This window comes from Chionomys nivalis, chromosome 6, assembly GCF_950005125.1.
Source record: "Chionomys nivalis chromosome 6, mChiNiv1.1, whole genome shotgun sequence".
NCBI classification, from domain to species: Eukaryota; Metazoa; Chordata; class Mammalia; order Rodentia; family Cricetidae; genus Chionomys; species Chionomys nivalis.
In genome coordinates this window covers 9481652-9507038 of record NC_080091.1, presented here as the reverse complement: position 1 = coordinate 9507038, position 25387 = coordinate 9481652, and the positions used below count along the sequence as shown (strand labels likewise).

The 25387-nt window shown below is 39.3% G+C and overlaps 1 protein-coding gene across 1 annotated transcript in view; it reads right to left on the bottom strand.

Moving 5' to 3' along the window:
- The window catches only part of LOC130875937 (leucine zipper protein 2-like), a 351484-nt gene that overhangs the window by 198550 nt on the left and 127547 nt on the right, over nucleotides 1–25387 (bottom strand). The gene's annotated exons all lie outside the window — the stretch shown is intronic.

The following is a 25387-nucleotide window of genomic DNA, read 5'->3' as shown; positions in this document are numbered from 1 at the left end:
TTGTCACACAGGTTTATATTGAGGAATTTTTTGGCCACTTGCCCTGTCCTCATCACTAAAAAGAAATCTTCCATTCTGAACTGTGTAATTATTTGTTGGAGTGATATTTTTGAGGGAATAAAGTGATAAAAGGAAAATAAACAATTACAGAGTGCTAATACAATTTCTATAAAAGTAGCAATCAATATACATCAAGGAAGGTCAAAATAATTTTCAAAAATTGTTAGAAACGTAGGTGTGGGTGGGGAATTAGCATGAAGTCCTCTCATTTCGCAGAAAGCAGTCTGAGTGAAATACTAAGACACCCATGATAAAAAGCAACTCCGGGGAGTGGAAGGCGTGGGGGCAGTGGGTATGTGCCCCAGAGACCAGCAGACTAAAGCTGGGGTCTGTAAACTCAGGGAGGCAAATGAAAATGTGAAAGGTTAATTGAAACTGGAACCAGGATGGGGAAGTATTTAATATTCTAAAGGCTCTAAAAAGATCATTTTCCTCTACACCTATATGGAATTTGCCTTTCAAAACTAGAATGAATGTCTCTGCCACCCATCAAAAGAAACAGGAAAAAAAACAAGCATAGAGGCTGTGTACCTGATTTGGAGCATGAGAGCATATGAACTGGAGAACACACTGCTCCAAGACAACAATGTCATTATCTTAGAAGCCACTGCCTTCCTGGGAGTTCCCTCATGACAAAATCATTGTCGACAGGCATGGCGTGCTATCTCACACCTACAAAATAAACACCTCAAGCAACTACTCACAAATCAGATCACTCACCCTGCTAGACAAGCCTCAATAAATGTGCAACTATTGACACAGTGAGTGTGGCAGAGGGACACTGGAAACAGGACCATAGTGCACATCACGACTGTGAGGAAACAGCCCTACTCTAAGTGTGGTGTTCATATTGAAGTTCTAGCACCAGCGAGCTGAGGAGGAAGGATTCCCACAGGTCAAGCCAGTTAGGGATGCATAGCCAGACCAGTTCTCAAACAAAATAAAACAAAACAACCACAACAAAAACAAACTATAATAAAAAATAAACAACCTTATCAGGAATAACACAGTTTAATAAAAAATAAATAAATGAATGAATGACTCTCTTTTGGCTACAAAAATCAGTGAACATCACTTCAAGGTGATATCCAGGAATGACTGTGCTTTATGTGATCTAGGAAACAGGGTCTGCCTACCAGTCCACATGAATGTTGATCCTTTGAAGTCAAGCTGTGGAGTTGGTCAGAAAGGTAGGAAAAAGAAGTTCTAGACTTGACTTATGGAGCAGATGGACACTGTGAGACCTGGCGAGTCATGTATAATTGTGAACAGATTTAAGGTTTCCGTTGTGCTAAAACAACTTGACAGAGCATAACTTGGGGGGGGAGGGTTTATTCCATCTTACAACACTCAGGTCACACTCCATTACTGAGAAGGGCAGGACCTGATGCAGCAGCCATGGAGGAACACTGCTTACTATCTTTTTCCATATACCTTGCTCATCCTTCATTTTTATCAGTACCCAGGATTGCCTGCTCAGCTGTGGCACCATCTACCGCAAGCTTATGCCTCCTGTATTAATCATTGATCAAGAAAATGCATACATGCATTCCCACAGGTCAGACTAGTAGGGTTATGTTTTTAACTGAGGTACCTTCCTCCAAAATGACTGTAGATTGTGTCAAGTTGACATAAAACTATCCAATATAGGGACCTTTGTCATAAAACAAAGAACACATTGGAGTGTCTTCCTATAAGGATATAGAACCCATATTTCTTATTTGCTGGCAACAGCTGCTCCTGTCTTCTCAGCTTCCTAATAGTTCCATCATGCTGTATGTGTCTAGGGCAGAGCAATAAAACATTATCCACAACTATATCAATTTGGCATGGCCTAAGGAAACCAGATGGGGACTCTCTAGGACAGAGAACATATCAAGCAGAAGTGAAGGCAGTATATGGAGCATAGCTATGAGCACTCTATGAAGAGTGACAGGAGACCAGATGAACTAGGATTAGAACAGCATAAGATGGAGTCTGTGTTAACATATTTAAATATTATCATTTATGTATGTAGGAGCAGCAGACAGAAGCAAGCAGCAAAATGATGGAAATAAAACGGAGCTTCAGAAAGATGATTTTAGTGATCAGGGAGGAAATGTAAGGAGAGAGGAAAGGCTGGTGAAATCACTCTAACATCTTCATATAACATCTTGCAAAGAGTTCTGAGATTTTTTTTTTTGAGAGGAGGTGAAAACAATCTGAGAAAAATATTGTAGATATAAACTCTAATCTTTGGCTAATGTTTGAATATAGGATGGAAGACAAGAAATGATAGTTCTTGGGGCTGACTCCAAGAGCATAAACTCAGGCCAAGATCTTACACACTGAGTAAAGACAATCAAGAGGAGTATATTGGCTCTGTATGAGGCTTTGGTGTGCAGGTCAGTGGTCCCTTTAGACATCATAGAAAAGGAGAGGTTGAGCACACAGTGTTGTGGAATATTATCTGAACTAGGCAAAGACGCACCTACTTTTGTTTATGCTGCATCTGCTTAATTGTGTAAAGATGCGGTTACATCTGTTTCACCCTGCCTGTGTAAAGCACCTGATTGGTCTGATAAACAGCTGAATGGCCAATAGCTAGGCAGACAAGGGATAGGTGGGGCTTCCAGGTAGAAAGAATAAATAGGAGGAGAACTCTAGGCTCCAGAGACGAGGAAGGAGAGAATGAGAGCCCCTTGGGCCAGAAGCTAGGCAGCTGCCAGTCAGATACAAGATGCAGTGAAAGTTAAGATGTATAGAAAGAAAGAAAGCTCTGAGGCAGAAGATACAGAAACAGTTTAATTTAAGTTAAAAGAGCTGGCCAGAAAAGAGCTAAGCTAACGCTGAGCATTCAAAACTAATAATAAGTCTCTGTGTCATGATTTGGGTGCTGGTTGGTGACCCATAAGAAAAAGCCTGGTACAACAGAGCACCTCGTAAAGGATGCAAGAGCGGAAGACAGGAACAAAGCGAACTATAGTGAGTGGGAAGGGATATGAGGGTACCACTGAGGGGAAAACGGTGTGTGTAGGAGAGAAGGGATATGAGGATACCACTGAGGGAAAAACGGTGTGTGTAGGAGAGAAGGGCTATGAGGGTACCGCTGAGGGAAAAACGGTGTGTGTAGGAGAGAAGCCACATATCCCAAGTTATAGGCACGGTGCCATGCTCAGTCCAGCCAAGATGAAGAACTGCACTGAAACACAGTATCTTCCTACCACAGGACCCTGAGCATTTCTGAGCGTGGGACATTATGGTCTCTTATAATTCACAAATCGTAGGGCATCAGTTCATACTGCCTCACTGATAACAGGGCAACAAGAAGAGAAGAAAAACAAAATAAAAGCAGAAATAAAAAAATAAAAGTGAGGGAGAGGGGAACATAGAAAATATAAGAGCAACTGAAAACCCCAAAGAGAGTAACTGTCCAAACTAAAACCTTGTCCGGAGGCAAGCATAAGGAAGAGCAGAGAGGTGTTGAAGGCCTTCTTGCAGAAAAGGAACAAGACTCATTATTTTGACACTTCCTAAAGTCGCTCCCAGGTCCCGTGCTGCTTCTTTAACTGCACTCAGCTTGCTTAAATGGCAAACATGTCAGGAGGTTTTTAAATCTCTTTAAAGGATGACCCCGAGGTGGAGATTTCACAGAGTACAATGAACAGTGCCCTGGATGAGCCTCCTCAGTGCAAAGGCAGTGTTGTCCAGCCCAGACCTGGAAGCAGTGAGCTTTCCTCTGAGTACTGTTACCATGAGTGACAAGAGGTAGTAAGGGTCAGACTGCAGGGGTTGCAAGGACAGACCAGAGGTGGGCTGAATCGGGAACCTGTTTCCTGTCTGCTTCGTTGTGCTTGCCAGTCCCATTTTTTTCTTTCTTCCTCCCCTACACCCAACCGCCCAGAGACAGCCTCTCTCTGTGTAGCCTTGACCATCCTGGAACTCGCTCTGTAAACCAGGCTGTGCTTGAACTCAGAGATCCGCCTGCCTCTGCCTCCCAAATGCTGGAATTAAAAGCGTACACCACCACCGCCTGGCTACTAGCTCCATTTCGTGACTGTATATTGTCTCATAAACTAAAGAAAAAAAATGCTTATGGGTGATAATGAACCTATGATCAACCCTGTGGTAATGACTGATACTCCTGTGCTTCTTGAGTAATTGATAAAACATGAGGAAAATGTGTTACCTCTATTTGTGAAGAAAGCACAATTGAGGTGATGTTGGCTTGTCTATGATCATAGCTTACACTCATGTTCTTGGGTGTCAACCCAATCTGGGGTTACTTTTTGCTCTCTCCTACACTTAAACTGTTCTTTGAGGTTTCGATAATTATCTAAAAAGCAACAAATATCTCTCGTCCAATAACTGCTATTCAAAAATAAAAATGAGATTAATCTTGTTAAGGACTCTCTCTACATGTGAGATTTCTCCATTACTCTAAAAGCCCTACTTCTAAAAGTCTGTGATCTCCAATCCCTTTAATTCCTTCACAGAGTGGTTTTATGTTGACTAACATAGAAATAAGAACACTTCTGAAGTCAATAAATATGCAGAGCAGAATAAGAAGTGAAAGGGAGGCAGAACTCATTCTCTGATGCCTCGTGTTTCATAATCTTTTTGTCTTTTCATTTTTTCTTCTCTCATACAATACATCTTGACCCCAGCCTCCCCTCCATCCACTCCTCCCTTATCTCCTCCTCTCCCCACCCCCAGGTCCACTGCTCCTCCATTCCCCTTTTTCACTTCAGAAAATAACAAGCCTCACAGGGATATTAACAGAACCCAGCGTAACAAGATGAAATAAGACTAGGCATACACCCTCATACTGAGGCTGGATAAGGCAATCCAGTAGGAGGTAAATGGACCCAAGGACAGACAAAAGAGTCAGAAACACCCCTACTTCCTCTGTTGTGGGAGTCCCAGGAAAACCCAAGCTAAACAGCCACAGCAAGTATGCAGAGGACCTAATGCAGTCTCATGTAGGTGGCTCCATGATTGTTTCCTGTTCTTTTAGTCCCTACCTGTCCTCTGTTTAGGTAATAGTAATCACAGCCATGCCATTCTCATTGTTTTTTACTGTGAAATAGCCTAGGCCATTGGGTCCAGTGGAGTCTTAATGTGTTTTGGATTGATGAATGTCTTTTCTTTCCCACATGGAGGATGAGTCATAGTTTACCACTAATACAATTATCCTCATCATTAAGGCATCTTGAACTGATAGATTCAATATATACAGTATTTATACTAATATAAAATACTTCAAAATTAATTCTTCTTTCCCTAAAACTTGTAGTCCATCTTAACACTTCACAATACCTATTATAGTGTGACTTTTTTGAAATCTTTCCAGAAATGATTTATGTTTTGAAATAAGTAAAACTCACCACAGTCTCACAGGTACTACAATTAAGAGGTAAAAGCATTTTGTTAATTGTCTTAAGCTAGAATTTCCATGTGCTAAAACTGATTTGCCTTTGTAAATGATATCATAAGTAGTTCAGAATAACTCAAGACACCATCTAGTTAATGGGAAAGGGACATGGCTCTAACATATTTCTCACTGCATATTTGATAGCTTTTACCATAAATCCTGTGAAGTTCACATGAATAATACATCATGTGCAAATAAAGAGAAAAGTGAAAATCCCATAGAGTTTAGTCCATATTTATATGGTTTTCATACAAGTCAAGAAAGGAATTTTATGAGTATAGACGGCTACAACATTCAGAAGTCATGGTCTGTCTGTGATCATGGGAGGCTTCCCATTCTAGCATAATGTGGCTTGGGAAGTTACTAAGTGTGACATTTGATAGCAAGGTATTCTCAATTATTAGTGAATTTGGCTCTTTGATGTTTCCTATAGCCCAAGTTCTACTTTTCTTATGTTTGGATCAGGATAAGTGGTTAACACAGTAACACCACACCAGGTTAACACTCTTCAGGCAGTAATAGATTAAAGATGGCTCTATACTGTTAAGGATTTATCTTTTGGTTTTGTAACCAGTGCTTAAAGACTTGCTTTTAACTTTCAGACAAGAAGACATAAGGATGAAGAAGGCCATAACACGTCACCCTCCTGCCTCTCCAGAGGTTCTCTACTCAGCTTTGTAAACTTTGTGAGCAAAGATTAAACTACAAATCTGAGTATTTCCAGGATTATGTTGGAGAAGAATTAATCCCATCCCCATGTCACACATCTCCAGGTAGTATGGAGGTCTGCTCTATTGACAAACTAGGCTTTTTTTCTTTACCCTTAAAGTCTTGATTTTCTAAAAACTTCCTGAAACTTTGACAATTTGCTCACAACCGATAGCCTACTTCTATCTTATGTTCCATTATTCATTTCAGCTCATTTCAGTGACGTGGCTTTAGAGCAACCCTAATGTAGAGCCCCTCTCATTCAGTTTATCAAAATTAGTCAAGTGCTTTTAGATCCTTGCACAGCATGTGTAACCCAATGCAGATAAGCATCTGATATCTCCCAGTCTGTTATTAATGCAATAGAGGCTCAGCAACTTTGTGTTCTGTCTATGTAGTGGCAACTAACATTGACACCACCGTTACAGCTAGGGGCTGACAATCTAGTGATAGGAGCCATGAAAGCAGAGGTCACAATATCAGCAGGTAAGGGAGCTAAGTAATTCCAGTTATGACAGATGCACACTGAGGAATCGCTATCCCAAGTGTAACTTCAAGTATCTCAGGGTTCTAGTAAAGCTCAGACACAGAATCTAATAGTTAAGCCCTTTATGAAAACAATAAAGGAAATGCAACTTGTATCTTAGTGTACCTTTCAAAATAAAGCATTTGGAACAGTTCCCTTAAAATGGAAAAATCGATAAAATGTAACAGCATATAGAGAGTTTTTTGGCTGTGGTTTTAATTGAAAACCTTCTGGGACATGAGTGCCCCTTTTAGAGAAAAGGCTAATTAAGAGTTTGGAATGGAGCAGTAAATGGGTTAAAATAGAAAAGGGGAGAGACTTCTCACTCCCTACGCCCCCATCTCAGTCCATTGCTGTTCCATCAGAATGAACTGGATTACATCCCTGGTGACTTTACTTAGGGTAACCACGTTCTGATGGCTTAACGCATCACAAGAGAATTGAGCATCTACTGAAAAGTGTGCACTCTTATGAGTGGGTCGGCGCTTCAGGTCTGAACCCAAGGCCAGCCCTCACCTCTTAACGCCGATGACACCTACTATCACCCAGTGACAAAAGGTCTTTTCAACTAACACGTTTTATTTTATGATCCAATGAAAAGGAAGCAGTTTAGCAGTGGGGGTTTAGCATATGAACTTACTGTAAGTGCCCTTTAGATTAGAAATGAGAGGTAAAAAAGTCACCCTTTACATTCATCTCCTAACATGGCATATATCAAGTGGGGGCTATTTACCGCACAGCAAGCTCAGTGCCTGGGCACAACCTGGTACCATACTTTTCATAAAAATACCTTGCCTGGTCTACAAGAGCTAGTTCCAGGACAGACTCCAAAGCCACAGAGAAACCCTGTTTCAAAAAACCAAAAAAAAAAAAAAAAATACCTTCCAAGATGGATAAATCTTTCCTAGTAATGACATGAACTCTCTTACAAGTAAATTTGCTTCTCATTTGACAAGATTAAATCCACTTTGGGAAATACCATGCATTTTCTGAAACTCAAGCCTCTGAACTAACCTTGTTCTCCTCCGATGCATTTCAGATTTAATCAACAAATGTTAAAAATAACTGTCTATCTAAGCACCTACATTCATGTTAAATATTTGATCCATGTTTTGAAGTAAATATTGTTCAAGTTTTGGAGCTAGCTATACAGTAGTACAAAAACACCTGGGGACATATTTAATGTGATACAGTCAACAACTCATGATACATTTGTATTTTAGGGCAATAACAACAAGAAAATTGGGGTGCAGGAAAAGGATTCTAGGCCAGGTTTGCACAGAGGCAGGATACTATGGGGACTTGGTAGGTGTAGCTCTCAGAGTCGAAATGCTGAAGTTTGCCTCACATCTGTCTATCTACCTTGACAAAATTAGGTTATCACTATTGCTGGATTATTTTAGTTCATTCATATGTGAAAAATGTTTTTAAAATGTGTTGAGTGCTTACACATATTAGATGTGACTGAAAAAATGAAATTCATCCAGTCCTTTATAAAATGAGCCATAGAAATTTTTAATAAGACAAAAGCAAAGAAACAAAAGTAGATGTCTGTTTATTTCCTAGTTCTCTTACGTCAGTCTTTTTTTCTAAATAGTGATATCGGTGCATGTGGATGAATTATGTGTATACATATGTACTTTAATTTATATTTAAATTTTTCTGCAAACAAGAAAATAAACAAATAACAGTGAGACAGGCAAACCCTGCCTGGAAGGCTCAGGAATGTTTGTGTTTGAGAGTGTGAGAAAACCCGTTTGCATTCAAGCAGACGGCAGGTGAAAATGCAGGAGAAGACTCCGAGCTTGGAATAGTCCAGTTTAGGGACTGGTGGGTCCACTACACCTTGGAAGAGAACCAGGTACCATGGTCTAAGCTGCCAGTCAGACAGAGCCTGCAACACATCAGTCCTGAGGAGGGGCCAGTTTTCAGTTTGTTATTTCATTAGCTTTCTGTTACTCTAAGTACAAAATGACTGAAGGGAATGTTGCTTGTGGGGCTCCACATTTTGAGGGCTTATGGTGAAAAGCATGGAGGAAATCTGAAAGGGACTCTCCAGAGGCTCTTGTAGTAGAGCTGGACAGCTGAGGAGGAGGCTGGCATGAAAATGCTCACTTTGGGAGTAGGTAAAAACGAACACCCTTGATGCATATTTTAGGAACAGGAGATTGTTGCATATTAACTGTGAACTTTCAGATCTATGTTTTATAATGCCCTATACTCATTTGTTTCCTGAAGTCAATAAGAAGTTTAATGAACAGAATAATATAGGAAACTAAGGAGAGATTAATGATGCCTCAACCTCATGTAAAATTGCATGGGCCTGATTACATTAATAAGCTTTATTCATCTTTCTGTATGCTGAGATCAAGAATCACTGCTTTGGATATATTTTTAAATTCCCATTTTAAGGACAGTGTATTATTAGCAGAAACATTTAGGTTTTTCTATTCTAGGTGATGCTTAGGAACCTGAAAGCAAATCTCTAAGACAGTCACTGAAGGAAAAGATCTCCAACAAACCATAAATATGTTAGTGATGAAATTTTCCTAAGTATGGCGGTGATCCATTTGCATTTTAGGGAAAAAAATCTCCTTTTTTCCTTCAATCTCTTAAAACTACCAAACAACATCTCTTAAGATTTCTTTGATGTATCAGTATTACTTCTTTTTTTGTTAATCTCTATCAATTATGTTAGGAGATTTGGGATAAAAGATACAGGAAGTTAAAACCTGCTAACATTTTATTGGTTTTTGTATGTGTTAAGGTTTAGAATAAAGATGATTCAGAGGGTACAGCTCCTTCCATGCAAGTCGGTCCATCTGAGCTCCATCAATGGAATTCAGAGAAAATGTCAGAGAGGAACAAGTCCACTCATTGTCCTCTCACTTCCATTGGCATGCTGTGTCATGGCTACTCCTAACTACACAGTATCCCACGCTGATACATTCACGACTACTCCTAACTACACAGTATCCCACACTGATACATTCACCTCTACAGAAATACTGTGGTGTGATTGCCACCCCCCACATAATACCCCAATTTGTATACATAAATAATATTAATAAATAAAATAAATATGCATTGGGAAGAGTATTTGTGGAATAGGGATACTGATATACTGATACATCAATGTCTTCAGATGGTTTTTGAGCGTCTCTCTGAAAGACTGAAAACTGTTCCCTATTCTCCTTACTTTGACAGCTACATGATAAAATTAGCTATAAAAACAAACATGGTGATTTTTGTTCAAATATAGGGCATTGATAATGAATGTAGGACAAAGAAGTAGCATTCTGTTTATCCATATTAGTTCCATTTTGAAAATCTTCCATGTCGAGCTAATCTGCCATTGAGCACTCAGCTTTTCTGCCATGCTCTAAGTAAGAGAAAAATTCTGGAGTACAACAACTGTGTGAGCTTGACTCTTTGATTGTTTGATGGGTTTGTAATAATAACCTAAATCATCTGTGGTCTCTAAAACAGCCATTAAGGTCATTAGACAAGTGGAGATATTTTCCATTTTCTGAATAGCAAGCAGTGTTGGTAACCTGGCATTACAAATTTCAGAAATGCCAAATGGCTTTCACTCTATAAGTCTGCTAGTGAAAACAGGATCTATTTTTCACCTAGACATCAGTTCGGGGCATAAAATTAGTGTTCAGATAACCCAATTCCACTCTAAAGTATTTATTGATTGAGCTACAGCCCAATTTTCTCAATGTGGTCAGAGGAGAAAATCAAACATCAAGGTCGTTTCTACTATAAAGACAGGACTCCATCACATTTCCCCGCTGCAAGAGGCAAGGTTCAAAAGCTCAAACAGCTTTCTGGAAATCATCCTAAAATCTACTTAGGGCATAATATGTGTTTCATAGGAACAATATTTTTAGGTAAAAATGGAGTTTCAGTGTTAAATAGAAATCATGACTTCATATTTCACCTGATATACAGGGAAGAAAAACAGACTACCTCAAACTCTCTAAAGCATATATTTTAAAATCAAAATTCTGTCTTTGGGTTATGATCTTGGAGAATACCAGTTCTGTCTTATATGAAAAGATAAAAGTATAAGTAGAAAGTGGGTGAGGCAAGAAAGAGGGAGAAGAAACTGGGGTGAAACGGAAAACACAACTTGAATTTGATTTCTATACTGTGTCCAGGGGGTGGTAGGAAAAAGGCAAGAGAGGAAGGACTCGCTCATAGTCAAGCACACACTGCTTCTGTGGGCTCCCTCAGCTGAAGACTATCACACTTGACATCTCCATCTCTGTCTTGTGAGCTGAAGTTCAAAGGAAAAAAAAACAGCATCTAATTAAAATTTCTAAAAAGCTGATTGATTAAAACTTCAAGGAATGTGGACAGCTGGACTGTTGCTAGCCTGAGGTAATTATCTTTGGCTTAGCCCCCTTAATATCATTTGTTGCCCCCTACTGAGTGTGACCTAACATCCTTGAGACAATTGGATAAATATCTAGATTGAATAAAGTCTGCATTTGCAGTCCTTGGTCACTTATATTTGACTTAAACTTTTTCATTTGAATGAAAATTGTGAGCTTTTTTTTAGTTTTTAATATTGCAGCCAAATTATAATCATCCATTCATTCTTGCTTAGTTGAGTTGCAAATTTTAAAAGTATTTTTATTAAATCGTATGTGTTTGTGTGTGTGTGTGCGCATGCATGTGTGCATACAACCTGAGGTGTCAGGGTTATAATTGTGTGAGCTAGTTCTCTTATTCTACCCCCTGAGCACTGGGGATCCAACTCAGGTTGTCAGGCATGGCAGCAAGAGACCTTACTGGCTGATCAATCTCACTATTCCAATCTGCACTCTTGAATCCGGCTGCAATCCCATATTTTGAATATACTCTTTCTGTTTATAATATTAGAGCCTTCAAACATTTAAAATTCTTCTGGAGATTTTTTTTTCTTTCACAACTGCTTGGTAAAACATTCCATCAAGAATGCAAAATGCAACAAAAAGCCGGGCGGTAGTGGTGCAGGCCTTTAATCCCAGCACTTGGGAGGCAGAGGCAGGCGGATCTCTGTGAGTTCGAGACCAGCCTGGTCTACAAGAGCTAGTTCCAGGACAGGCTCCAAAACCACAGAGAAACCCTGTCCTGAAAAACCAAAAAAAAAAAAAAAAAAAAAAAAAAAAAAAAAAAAAAGGAATGCAACAAAATTGTCACTTATTCAAATACCTAATTATGTTTTATATTATCATACTGAAGTAGGTATATAGTTTTAGGTTAAGTACTTCTTTTGTACTGCTCTAAATGTACAACATGGTCTTTGTAAAAGGAATTTAACCTTTTGATGAATGGGTTTAGTACAATACTTTGTGTAGGGTGTCGTTTTGTTTGGGGATTTTATTTGTTGTTTGTTATTATTGCTATTTTTTGAGTCAGGCTTTTATGAAGTCTGGGCTAGCTTTGAACTCCTGATCTGCTTTCCTAGATCTCCCCAGTGATAGAATCACAGGTATGTGCCCACACAACCAACCCCCGCATATAAATTCTTCCTTTGGGTAGAGGGGCTCTTTGTTCATTATTAGGACTTCTTGAAGACTATATCTAGTTGCGTATTTTGTTTCTTCAGTTATCTTGGTTTTCTCTTCAGTAAAAAATTATAACTGATGTTTGAATTCCCCAAATCTATTGCTCTTGTTCCATGCCACTATGAAACATGATTTCCTTTTGTAGCTGGTTTCTAAGAGAAAGAACAGTCATTTAGTCTTTTTTGTAAGCCTAGATTCAAGCTGAATTATTTCAGTCCCTTAGAAACTTTTAAAACAGAATCTATAATATTTATTTTAAAATCTAAGTAGTTAAACATAAGGCTTTTAAATATATCTTTTAGAAGCATTTAAATGGACATATTGAACTTTGGAGAGAATACACATGGGCACATTATCGTAGCATAGTTGACTATGGGAGTGTGGGGCCTTTTCTTGTCTCTGAAGCTGAATGCAGGGCTTTGTTAATTCCTGTCAGTATTTTATGCTCTGAATTATTGATTTTTGGCATGTCTCTTCTATTGTCCTACAGTGTTTGCTGTTGCTTGCCCACAATTCCTTCACTGAGGGTTGAGTTTCTGTTTACTTTAGCATTTGAACTTTCTGTTTAACTGCCTGTAGGCATTGCTTTCTTGTAATATAAACTTTATTTGGAAATTGTTGGAGAAGTCTCAAGGTGGTTGTGGAACAGAAAAGAGACTATGAAAACTGAAATCTCCTATGAGGAAGACTACCCCATCCTCCTTAACAGTGTGTATCTGAGGTGGGCTTGATTTGGCTTACAGCACTTGGGAGGCAGAGACAGGTGGATCTCTGTGAGTTCGAGACCAGCCTGGTCTACAAGAGCTAGTTCCAGGACAGGCTCCAAAACCACAGAGAAACCCTGTCTCGAAAAACCAAAAAAAAAAAAAAAAGAATAATTATTTTGACTGGATTTCACAGTTCTAAGATACGTTAAAAGAACTGTTAGGGGCTGCAGACCCTCAGACCCTGAACTTTCTATGACCTTTTACGTGTTGGAGTAAGCAACTTGTTTTCCTATGCTTGCAGCTGCTCTGAGCATGAAACCCTCATGCATTCCTGATAACAAGAAAGTGGTTTCTGGTGGGTTGTAAAATCCTGAGAGCTAGGGCATGGCCACTAATCAAGGAGAGCCCTATATAAGCTGCTCTGGAACACAATAAAATTGGCATTATTGCTTAATATGTGATCCATGTCTCTGTGTGTTCTTTACTCCCCAGACCCTTGCCCGACCGGGGTTCCAGGTGTTGCAGGCGCCACAAGCACAGTGTGGGGAAATCCATAAATGGCCTCTATTTTGGTTTCATAACAGAGCTTTAGTATATCTGTAGAAGCTCTGTTTTTGAAATTCTGTGACTGGAATTACAGATTACAGATCTTATGGACACGTGAAACTAGATCTTAGCAAAGGAAAAAACAGGCTTGCCAGTGGTGGTTATGCATGCATTTAATGCTAGCACTCAGGAAGCAAAGATAGGTGGATGTCTGTGATTTCAAGGCCAGCCTGGTCTATAGAGTGAGTTGTACAGGCTCCAAAGCTACAGAGAAACCATATATCGAAAAACAACAAAAAGAAAGAAAGAAAGAAAGAAAGAAAGAAAGAAAGAAAGAAAGAAAGAAAGAAAGAAAGAAAGAAAGAAAGAAAAAAAAACACAAGCTTTTAGCTTGACTAATGAGCTGAGCTCAGAGAAAACTACAGTGTGCTGGCTAGAGGACTGGCGGGGAGATTGGTGGCTTCTGAGTCTGTAGTTCCATTTGTGTTGAAAATGACAGGAGTTTTGTCAAAGCTATCAGATGAGAGTATCCCTGCCACTTTGTCTCTGGAAAGCTTTGCCTGTCTAGAGACAACACACTTCGAGCCATCTACCCCTTTGATTAATCAAACTGAAAAGATTACAAAACTAATCGATCTCCCTGCCTTTAACACACAGTCATCTGGTCACGGAAACAGCAGGCAGCCTTTACTGCTTAGCTCTCCCAACAGGAGGAGGGGCTGGGTAGGCTAAGATAGGAATCTTGGGACCTTAGGAGATTTCCTGTTATTTTACACATACTGCTATCATTAAAAGCACATAACCTGCAGTATCACATTTAAAAGTATTTTGATACCTTCCTTTCAAAAATTGAGTCTGTCTTTTATGTTTTATATTCTGCATTTAAGACATTCTGTGGAGTACTCTACTGGCTTGGTTAGGCTGCCAATTTAATGAATAGAGAAAAATATGATTAAAATTCCTAATTTCAAAGCATCTCACCATTGGGTCACTGAGCTCCACAGAAGAGCTCCTCTTATCTTTTCTTTTTGTTGATATTCCATATTCAGCTGGTTAGCCTGTCAGCTCTCCTTTGAAACTTATCTCAAATTTAAACACTCCTATTATTCTGCTATTCCTTCCAGATTTCTCCACCTGTGCCTCTCCACATGACCACTGCCATGGCTTTCTAAATATTAACAGATATGGTAGCTTTACCTGCCTTCCTTTTCCAAATGCAATTACCAACTTGTTCCTCACCGTTGGTAGTAAGTAGTCTTTATCTTATGTAAGACTAATAATGTGTGATAACTTATGACACAGCAATAGGAAAATTACTGTAGTTTGTATTTTTATATTCTTATTGTTAGCAAACACATGCTTGCCCTAGAAATGTAATATATTACTGAGCATTAGTAGGAATTTGATATTAACATATTTAAATTCCCAATTTCAAATCTTACTATTTTTTGCAATTTGAATAGAAACTTTCACATTATGATGGCAAGTACTTCAGTATGTCTCCTCTCCAAGGAGAAGAAGAAGAAGATGATGATGATGATGATGATGATGATGATGATGATGATAATGATGACGATGACCCATGGAGTTCAGTAGAACTTGTTTGGGTCTCATCAGTTTTGCAACCGTGGGTATATCACGGACCTCAAAGTATCAAAGTCCTTATGTGGAAAACAAGCATAATCTTCCATGTAATGCTCGTAGGACACAAAGGGACCACAGCAACTTCATCGGCACATCTCTCCTCTCTGGAAGGCATCCAGAAACAGTGTGCTCACTTTGTCCCAGATTGCTAAGAAGCATACCCAAGAGCATCACAGAGTTAAAGGGGAAAAATATTCCTTAAGATACAGCAAACTCCAGGGAATGGGGGGTGCTAGTCAGTAATGCACTTTATACCCCAGTTATTTTCTCCTGAGCTCTCAGGTTGTGAGGCACCAGAGAAACTCAGTACAAAAGCCTAACTGTGCTGCCTATTAAACATACCAAAGTGCACCTCTGGCTGCCAGGCTCTCTCAGCAACACAAGTGCTGATTACAGTGCTCTGGCTTCTCTACTCCCCACCCCAGTCCCATACCCTAAACCTCTCCACCTTCTGAGCTTTGCTTCCCTCCCCCAGCTTCTTTTTACTTATATAACCCAGCCATTTTGGCCATGTGTTCTCTTGGTTCTTCTCCCCATTCCGGTCCCATCTCCTCTCTCTTCCTCTCTCGGTTTCTCTCTCTCTCTCTCTCTCTCTCTCTCTCTCTCTCTCTCTCTCTCTCTCTCCCTCTCTCCTCTCATGGCCCTGTCTATTCTGCTGGCTGTGTTCAGTCTGGACAATGGCAGATGTCTCTGACTGTTCTCTCCCCTATAGCTTCGATAAAACCCTTCTCCTCTACCATACGTAGGAAGAGGAACATTTTCATTCACCCACCCAGCTCAAAATGCATATCATTTTACCTTGCAAAGCTGATTTTAGGCTTTTAAGGTACAATAGTCAACTCATAATTTATAGATAATAAAGTCACAAGAGGAAACCGGGGGACAAGGCAGGGTATACTTAAGTAAAGATGGGAGAGCTTGGTCACCTGGCCAGGCTCTCAGCCAAGATGGTGGTAAGGTCACCTGACTGACCCCAGTCAACATGATGGCAGCCACAGGTTGTATGGAAAAGCAACAATTTTTGAGCTGTAAGGATTTTTAACCTTAATAAGAACGACCTAAAGGCATGATCTGCCGTGTCGCTGAGCTGCCATGCCACACCACAAGCCACAGAGGGGAACAAAAGGCTGTAACCAAAAAAACTGCACCATACCACGGCTGGAATTGGAAAAGTTGGGGAGCTGCCATGGGCAGTTGTTATCCATAGCCAAAAATTGTAAAATCCTGCGAAACAGTGGCACCCAAGGCTTATAACGGGAACGGGTGCAGATCAGCGTGAACACCCTGGACTTGTGGATGAGCGTCCTTGGACCGTGAGTGGGGTGCTATGGCCTGGCTGGATCCGGTCATTCGTGGTGACTCAGAAACCAGAGAGGCTGGGGCGTTTACGATGAGGGAAGAAAAAAGGAAAGAGAGGAAATGGAAAAAAAAAGATGAAGAAACTTGGGGGCCCTGGGTCCCCAGTAGAATGCACTGTACAGGGAGTGTATAGTGCTAATGCACGGGCTGACTGACCCTGGGTCAGTCCAAACACGATTCTGGTTAAGGGAAGCAACCATAGCAGAACGGGGGTGGTGGGGAGAGAGACTCACCAATTGAAGCCAAGAAGCCGGTGGTGGGAGTAAAAAAAAACTGGTTCAGGATCCTGACCCTGGGAGAGGAGTTTTGGGCAGGAGTGCCTATCTGAGTCTTGGGGCACCAATTGTTAAAAATGTTGCAAGATCCCTGGCTGCAGTAGGCAGCGGGCCCACAGAGCAGCTAGTCCCAGGCAGAGATGGCTGCCGTTCCCGAGCAGTGGCTGGTCCTGGGCAGATTGGTCCCAGTGAGCATGGGGGTGTGAGCAGGCAGCAGGTAGAAGGCACATGGATAGACCCATCGTACAGAATAGAGTTGGATATTTATTACTTAGAGGAGGGGGGGAGAAGAAGAGAAAGGAGAGAGACAGAGAAGAGAGAAGAGGACAGAGATAGCGAGAGAAGGGAGCGGGAGAAGAGGAAGCGTGCACGCCAAAAGGGAACAGTGAGAATGGAGATGGGGAGAGGAGGGCAGGGGTCCCCGGGAGTGGGCATGGCTTGTCTCTTAAAGTGAAAATTAACCATAACAAATTGTCTTTTAGGTATCTACTCCTTGAATGTTAAACATTACATGATCATCTCTCAACAAGGCAAGGCCATACCTTATTTTAGAATCCAAATAAACCTTGCCTATATACTCTGATAACACTGGGGTCTATCACTGGGTTAGGAGAGATGCAGGCAGACATATCCCAAGTGTCTTTCATAAGTTTTTCATGCTTCAGCTAATAAAATGATAGAAACAAGAGTTACAGACACCTGTTTCCATTTAACAAAAGACAGCTAATTTATCTCACCCTCTACCAAAACCCATCCAAATACAAAAGAACTCAATATCTTAACTATACTACTGTAAAATAGAAGGAGAAAGGTTAAAATGAAAGCTCATATGCCGGTTTTGGCAAGTTACTACTTCATAATAAAGGACTGAGTTTTTGATTTTTAGATTTTTCTACATAGTCTTTCAAAAAATTAAATAATACAAAAATAACTTGTTTACATAACCATGTGACCTGTTTCCTGTTTATTATAGGTATCACAGGGTAATTCAATATTTTGAGCTTCTAATTTTCTGGGAAATCTTTCAACTAAATTAGTTCAGGGGCAATGAGAAATTTAAGAAAGATGTGCTCAGTTAAAACACTGAACCTCTTAAGATAGATGAGGATGAGGGCAAAGACTTAGGTTAAGAAAAGGAAAAAGGCCAGTGCAGCAATTCATTATTGTAATTTGATAGCTAATCTTGACTACAACTCGTTAACTAAAACCCAAACAGCTGAGTACAGCTGTGAGGGGTTTAATTGTAATCTTGATTGGATTGTTTGAAGTGGAAGACCCATCCTAAATCAGGCTCATTTGAGGTGTGAAGATCCACCTTAAATCTGAGCCATACCTCTGGTGGCAGCCCACAAAAAAAGGACACGAAGTAGGAAGCTTTTGGGTTTTGCCTGCTTACCCTTATGTTCACTGGCAAGTCCTGAGCCTGAGGCATTTTTCACTGATGTTAGAACATAAATGTGTTGGGATTCCAACAGAGACTGAAAGATGACATCTTTCTAGGACTTCCCAAGAATCCAGCACCAGATTGAAACGGCTGAGACCCCAGTCTCCAAAACTGAACAACTACCAGATCCTTGTTTGTTTGTTTGTTTGACAGCCATTGTTGGACTACTCAGATGGCAGCCTCTGAACCACTCTACTAAGAATACAATGATGCCTCAAGATCAGGACATACCCAAACATAATGAAAGGAACATGCAGCAAGTCTATAGTCAAATTAAATGCAGAGAAACTTAAAGCAATTTCACTAAAATAAGGAATAAGACTAGGTTGTCCACTCTCTCCATATCTATTCAATATAGTACTGGAAGTTCTAGCTAGAGTAGTAAGACAACTAAAGAAGATCAAGGGAATACAAATTAGAAAGAAAGAAATAAAAATACCATTATTCGCCGTTTATATGATAGTATAAGTGACCACTAAAATTCTACCAAGGAACTCATAGATTTGATAAACAGCTTTAGTCAAGTGGCTGGATACAAGATTAACTGAATTAAAAAATATAAGTATCCTTCCTATATACAAATGATAAACCAGCTAAGAAAGAATTTGGGGAATTACCATCCTTTACAATATCCTGAAATAATATAAATTATCTTGGTGTAACTAACCAAGCAAGTGAAAGACCTGTGTGACAAGAACTTCAGGTCTATAAAGAAAGAAACTGGAGAAGATATCAGAAGATGGAAAGATCTTCTGTGCTCACAGATTAGTAGGATTAACATAGTAAAAATGACCAGTTTAACAAATGCAATCTACAGATTCAGTGCAATCCCTATTAAAATCCCAACACAATTCTTTACAGACCTTCAAAGAATAATCAATATTTTAGGAAAAACAAACAAACAAACAAAAAACCCTACAGCAATCCTGTACAACAAAGGAGCTGTCAGATGTATCACCATTGCTGATTTCAAGTTCTACTGGAGAGATATAGCCATAAAAAACCATACAGAATTGGCCTCAAATAAGACAGGTTGATTAATGGAACAGAATTGCAGGCCTATTGTGGAAAATTACTTTAGCTACACAAAGATGCATAACATCTATTTATGCTGTGGAATGCTGCTTTAACAGTGTAAAGATGTGTTACACTTGTCTACGCTCCATTTGTTTAAAAATGTAAGGACGTGTTACATCTGTTTGTGCTGTACATGTTTAACTTGCAAAGATGTGTTGCATTTGTTTCGCCTTGCCTGCCTGATTGGTCTAATAAAAAGCTGAACGGCCAATAGCTAGAAAGAAAAAGGATAGGTGGGGCTGGCAGAGAGAATAAATAAGCGGAGTCTGAAAAGAGAAGAGAGAATAAGAAGAAAATGAAGGAGAGGGAGGGACATGCACAGGGCCAGAAAGCAGGCATCCTCCAGCAGACATGAGAAGCAGTGAAAATAAGATATACAGCAGAAAGGTAAGAAGCCCTAAGACAAATGTACAAGAAGAGAAACAGGTCAAGTTAGAAGACCTAGCAAGAAACAAGCCTAAGCTAAGGCTGAACATTCATAACTAAAAAGTCTCCATTTCATGATTTGGGAGCTTGGTGGTGGCCCCAGAGAAAAAGCCTGATATGAAGACCCAGACATGAATCCATACCCTTATGAACACCTGATGTTTGACAAACGTAGATATTTTTAGTGTCTGGGACCATTGTTCCTGAAAGCTCAATCACTTCACCTCCTCATCACATGAATAAATTCCTCATTATTCTGTCCTAAAACGTTTTCAGAATACTGTGTGGTTTTTCACTTGCTTTGTCAGAAGAATACATGCATTTGTCCCTACAGGACATCTTAAAAGTTCACAAGGATCTTATCTTACTATCCTCTTGCAAGTGGAATGTTTATCATTCCATTGTCTATCTGTGAACACTGAGCATCCATCCATGTCTACAGAAGGTGTCTCTTCTGTAAAGTTCTCTAATTCCAAATGAGCTTCCCCCATACAACTCAAATATATATATATATATCTATATATATATATACACACATATATATACATATATACTATATAATAGATATGTAGATATATATATGTGAATACATATACGTATATGTGGATTGTGTGTGTGTGTAGAGGCACACATGCTCATGGAAAGAGAAGAAAACAACTTCTTTAGATCATATGGTTATATGAGAATTATATTACATTCTAGACTAAAAGCTAGTGGGTCCTAACTCCTACCTTTCTAAGGGATAATTTGGTGAATATGTTTTGGTCATTTGAGCTCTATTAGTTTTGGACTTTTAAGTAGAGTTTTTGTCACTGATACCCCCTGCAACCTCAAAATTTTGGCTATCATATGTATTATACTTACTTTTCATTTATTTATGTGTGATTTTGTATGAGTGCAAGAGAGAGAGAGAGGGAGGGAGGGAGGGAGGGAGGGAGGGAGGGAGGGAGGGAGGAAGAGAGGGAAGGAGGGAGGGAGGGAGGGAACACATGTGTACATGTGTTATAGCTCAAATGTGGAGGTTACAAGACAACATTTGAAAAACAGGTCTCCTATACCATGGGATGCAGAGACAGATCTCAGTTCATCAGGCTTAGGAAGCAAGCACTTTTATCTGATGAGTCATCTCACCAACCATATTTATTTGTTTCTTTAGAAGAGGTCTTTCATTATGTAAACCAGACTTGCCTGGAATTCATGTTCCTTCTGTCTCAGTCTCCAGGGCAGTAGGATTATAGAAATGAACCAGCTGTTTTGGTAATTTTGGACTACAGACATACTACTCTCTATTTTCAATTAGCGTTCTGAAGACTTCCCAATATTTTTCAAACTGAAGTGGAACAGTTATCTCTTTCATTCTGCTCACATCATGTGCTTTTCTCCATACGTATGGATGTAGTACTTAGATGATCACAAATATAAGAAGTTTGTCTGAATGCTGTAAACTTATAATAACTTTGTCAGGTTCAGGTAAGACATCTCCTATACCAGAATAATGAGACATTCTTATACAAGAGGATTTTAATTGATTAAAGTGCACTAAAAATTAAATGCATAAAACTTTTGAGTTACAGTTATGGTCATAAAAAGGTTGTCTGAAAAGACTCTCCCAAGTAAATTGAGAATATGGGGACCTTGGGAAAGGGTTGAAGGGGAGGGGAGAGGCAGGGAGGGGAACAGAGAAAAATGTAGAGCTCAGTAAAAATCAATAAAAAATATATAAAATCCTGTTAAAAATGTTGTCTGAAGTAGTCAAGAATAAGTGTGACATTAATAACTACAGACAGAAACAACTTCACATCTAAACCATTATCACTTAGAGAACAATAAGGGTTGTGGGCTGATGAAATTTTAAATTGTCCTCCAGAAGGCCTTAGTAGTCGAGAATTGGTTTAAGATGATTAGCAGAAGCAAGAAATCAGCAAAATGCTATCTAGCTGATTATTTTAAAGAAAAATATTATGTATGCATATGTTAAGCTTATATACTTTTATAATGTAAACACAAGACAGCATGTAAGTGATCACAAAGAACATATTACTTTGTAAATCCTAAAAGTTATGTTTGTTATATTCTAAAAGTCACATAGTGGCCAAACCTTTGAATGACATAGGAAACAGTAAGAACCCCATTATCCCAAATTTAGAAATGCTACCTGCAACTTGATTCCAGACTGTGGTGAAGCCTTTTTACTTTTGAGAAATGCCATCTTTTATCAGATCTCAGTCCTACCATCTGGACCTCATAAAAGTGAAATTCTGTGTAGAAAATAATACTCATGGCATATATACAAATACAGAACTGATGGAAATGATCTGATATCAAAATATGCTAGCGTCTCAGGGAACTCATGAGGAGAGGAGACTCAGATCAACCGATGTTTACAAATGGTACCTCAATATCAAGAACTTTATGAAAAATTACCATCTGAAAATCCAGATAGTGTGCTGTGCATGAAGGGCTCATTCATAATAGGAAAGTCAAGTTCCATGTACAGTACTAGTAATGTAGCCAAAACCTATGTTTACTCCAGGTGAAGTGGAACTGACCCAGCACAAGCATGATTTACTCTTTTAAAAGAGTATTGTTCCTACACAGGGTAGTAAGGAATGAAAGCTAAGAATCAGATTCATAATACATAGGATTCCTGAAAAAACATCACACACTTGGTCAGGGTCTAGTAGTCTGAGGGTCAGATTCTGCTGGGAACTTTGTTCTTGCCAGTCATGGTCATCATTTACTAGAGGGAGGCCTAGAGAATAAACACATATTTCTTTGCTGAAAGGGACTTTTTGCAAAGGGGATAATAATGCAAAGTTCTATGAATGTTCTCATAATGTGCCCTTCCTCAGAGCCAGTGTTCAGACTTCATTCTTCAGTGTCTTGGGCAAGATTTTTGACTGGCATAAAACACAAGCAGCAGGAGGTCCTCTTTGGAAAGAAAACAATAATCATTGAAAGCCAATTCCTCAGTGACTTGGTAAAAATAAGTCTTAGTGAAGTTTATTATAGAAAACAAACTGAGATTTTCCTAGAATAGCAAACTTTCCAGGATAGAATTTGATACCATAGGCATTTAAATTTTACTCCACTACTCTTTAGAATGTGTTTCTAATATCTACCCAGTTCTAAGACACACTACCCCACTGACCATAGCCTCTGCTGTGGACACTACCCTCTGGCCCTTTGCCATGCCACATCTCCACACCACCAGAAGCATGGAGGTCCACTTTAAAAATAGCTTCTAGAAGCTCTCCATCACCTCAGATTGATTTACGAACTCATAAAAACCAAAGTTTTGCATGAAAAAGTTTATGAATTAGCTTTACATGATGGTTAGGCATGTTTCCTGTGCTACTGTGTGGATCAGAAAAGAGACCACTACCTCCACATGGCCTCACAGCCTGTATTATTCAGGTTGCTCTAGAAAAACAGAATTGATCAAATGAATCTATTTGTCTATCATCTATCTATCTACCTACCTATCTTCTATTATCTATCTATCTATCTATCATCTATCTATCTATCTATCTATCTATCTATCTATCTATCTATCTACCTACCTACCTATCATTTATCATCTATCTACCTAACGTCTCTCTCGCTAACACACACACACAAACACACACAGAGAGAGGATTTATTAGAGAGGCTTACAGGTTATAGTCTGACTATTCCAACAATGTCTGTCTCCTGAAGGAAAGTCCAAGAATCCAGTAGTTGTTCAGTCTGTGAGGCTGGACATATCAGCTGATCTTTAGTGTATGCTGGAATCCTGAAGAACTAAGCTCCAATACCAGGAAAGAATGAACCTTCCAGAGAAAGTGAGGGCAAGCAAGCAAAGAGCTGCCACCAGAGGTGGTGGCCCAGATTGAAGATGGACTCTCACACCTCAAAAGGTTCAAATAATCCCTCAGAGGTATATGCAGTCTTTTGAGTTTTAGTTAATTCCAGAAGCTATCAAGTTGACAAACAAGAATAGCCACCAAGCTGTCAGAAGTTACAATGAATACCTTAAGTACACAGTGTGATTTAAACAGGACTGGAAGTGAGAGAGGTAGAGAATGGTAGGAATTGAGAAAGCATGGGAAAGAGGGGGAGAGTCAATGAGTAGAAAAGTCATTAAAAATAACTCATTAGCAAAGTGTCAAAAGTGCAAGAAACATAATAACTGCCAGATTGTACTCATGATTAACCATATAAATATCCATAACAAAAGTAGCTATTTAGGAACTCAACTGGCCAGGACAAATAAAGTCAGGTGATAATGGTTTTGGATATATTGAATGAAAGATAGAATATAGTTAAATAGCATTTCCACTTGAATGTAACCCTAAAACTTAGGAAGATATCAGTATCCTTATAGATTTGAAGTGAAACATACTAAAGCAAGCATGCTGGCTCACACTTGTGATGCTGGCACTTGGAAGGCAGAGGCAGAGAAACCACAGTCCAAGGGTGGTCTAGGCCACATGGGAAGTTAGTAGGCAGCCTGAGTTACACAGTGAGATTCTACCTCAAAGGAACCAGGAGGGACAGAGCACAGTGGCAGAACACTTGCCTGGCATGCACAAGGCCCTTGGATTGATCCAGAGTACTGCAAATTGTGGAGAAGGGAAGCTAAATGAAGCCCAAACTCATGCAGAGGGAACTGAAGGCAACTAATAGATTCTCAAAGTGAAATGGGGTTGGCATCCCCCAATCAGAAAGAAGATTCAGAATCGATCCTTCTTGACTAACAGTGGAACAAGCACAGATGGATTAGTGAGACCAACAGGTTCTCTGCATGCCATTAAAATAATTGTTGGTGAGAGTATGAAGTGCAGTGAGGTTCAACATTCCTGATGCTGTGACCTTCAACCATAAAATGTTTTCATTGCTACTTCATAACTATAATTATGCTTCTCTTATGAATTGTAATAGAAACGTTTCTGGAGACAGAGGTTTGTCAAGGGGGTCATGACCCACAGGTTGAGGACCACATGCCTAGCATATTCAAGAGGGGAATGTGAGTTCAATAAGAGACCATTTCTTAAAATAAAAGACAACAAAAGGATTGAAACAGTTAAGAAAAATTCAAAACAAAAACCAAGTATCTTAGCAATTATTAAGAAAACTATGATAAGAATGATTAGCTATAACAAACCAAAACAAATTACTTAAAGAAAGTTAGGTAATAGCATTTCCATCCACCTAAAGTAACACTGATGTGTTTTTCTCCATGAGAGATTTCTAATTAGTGTGATATTCAGTGTATAATTACATTTCACTTTATTTCATTAGGATGGAAAGTCTCTACTTTCCAAGAGAGAAAATTCAAACCTCACTGGGACTGTCATGTATTACTTAGGCACATACTTCTCGGAAAAGCAATTTATTAGTTTTAACGAATTTTTATACAGAGAGACTTTTCCTTCAATGCTGCAGTCCATGTAATCACTGGATGAACTGAGGGTTCATTCTTTCTCTCCTGGTCAGTGTCTTCTATTTTATTTATGTAAACAAACATTTCACCAAGTGGACATAAGAAAATAAAGTTGTAGGCAGACAGAAAGTAAATTCTCAGACTAAGAAGTAAACGCACTTTTCCCTGGGATGAGAACAAGCATGGCTCATCCAAGAAGCAGAATGAAAATGTTCA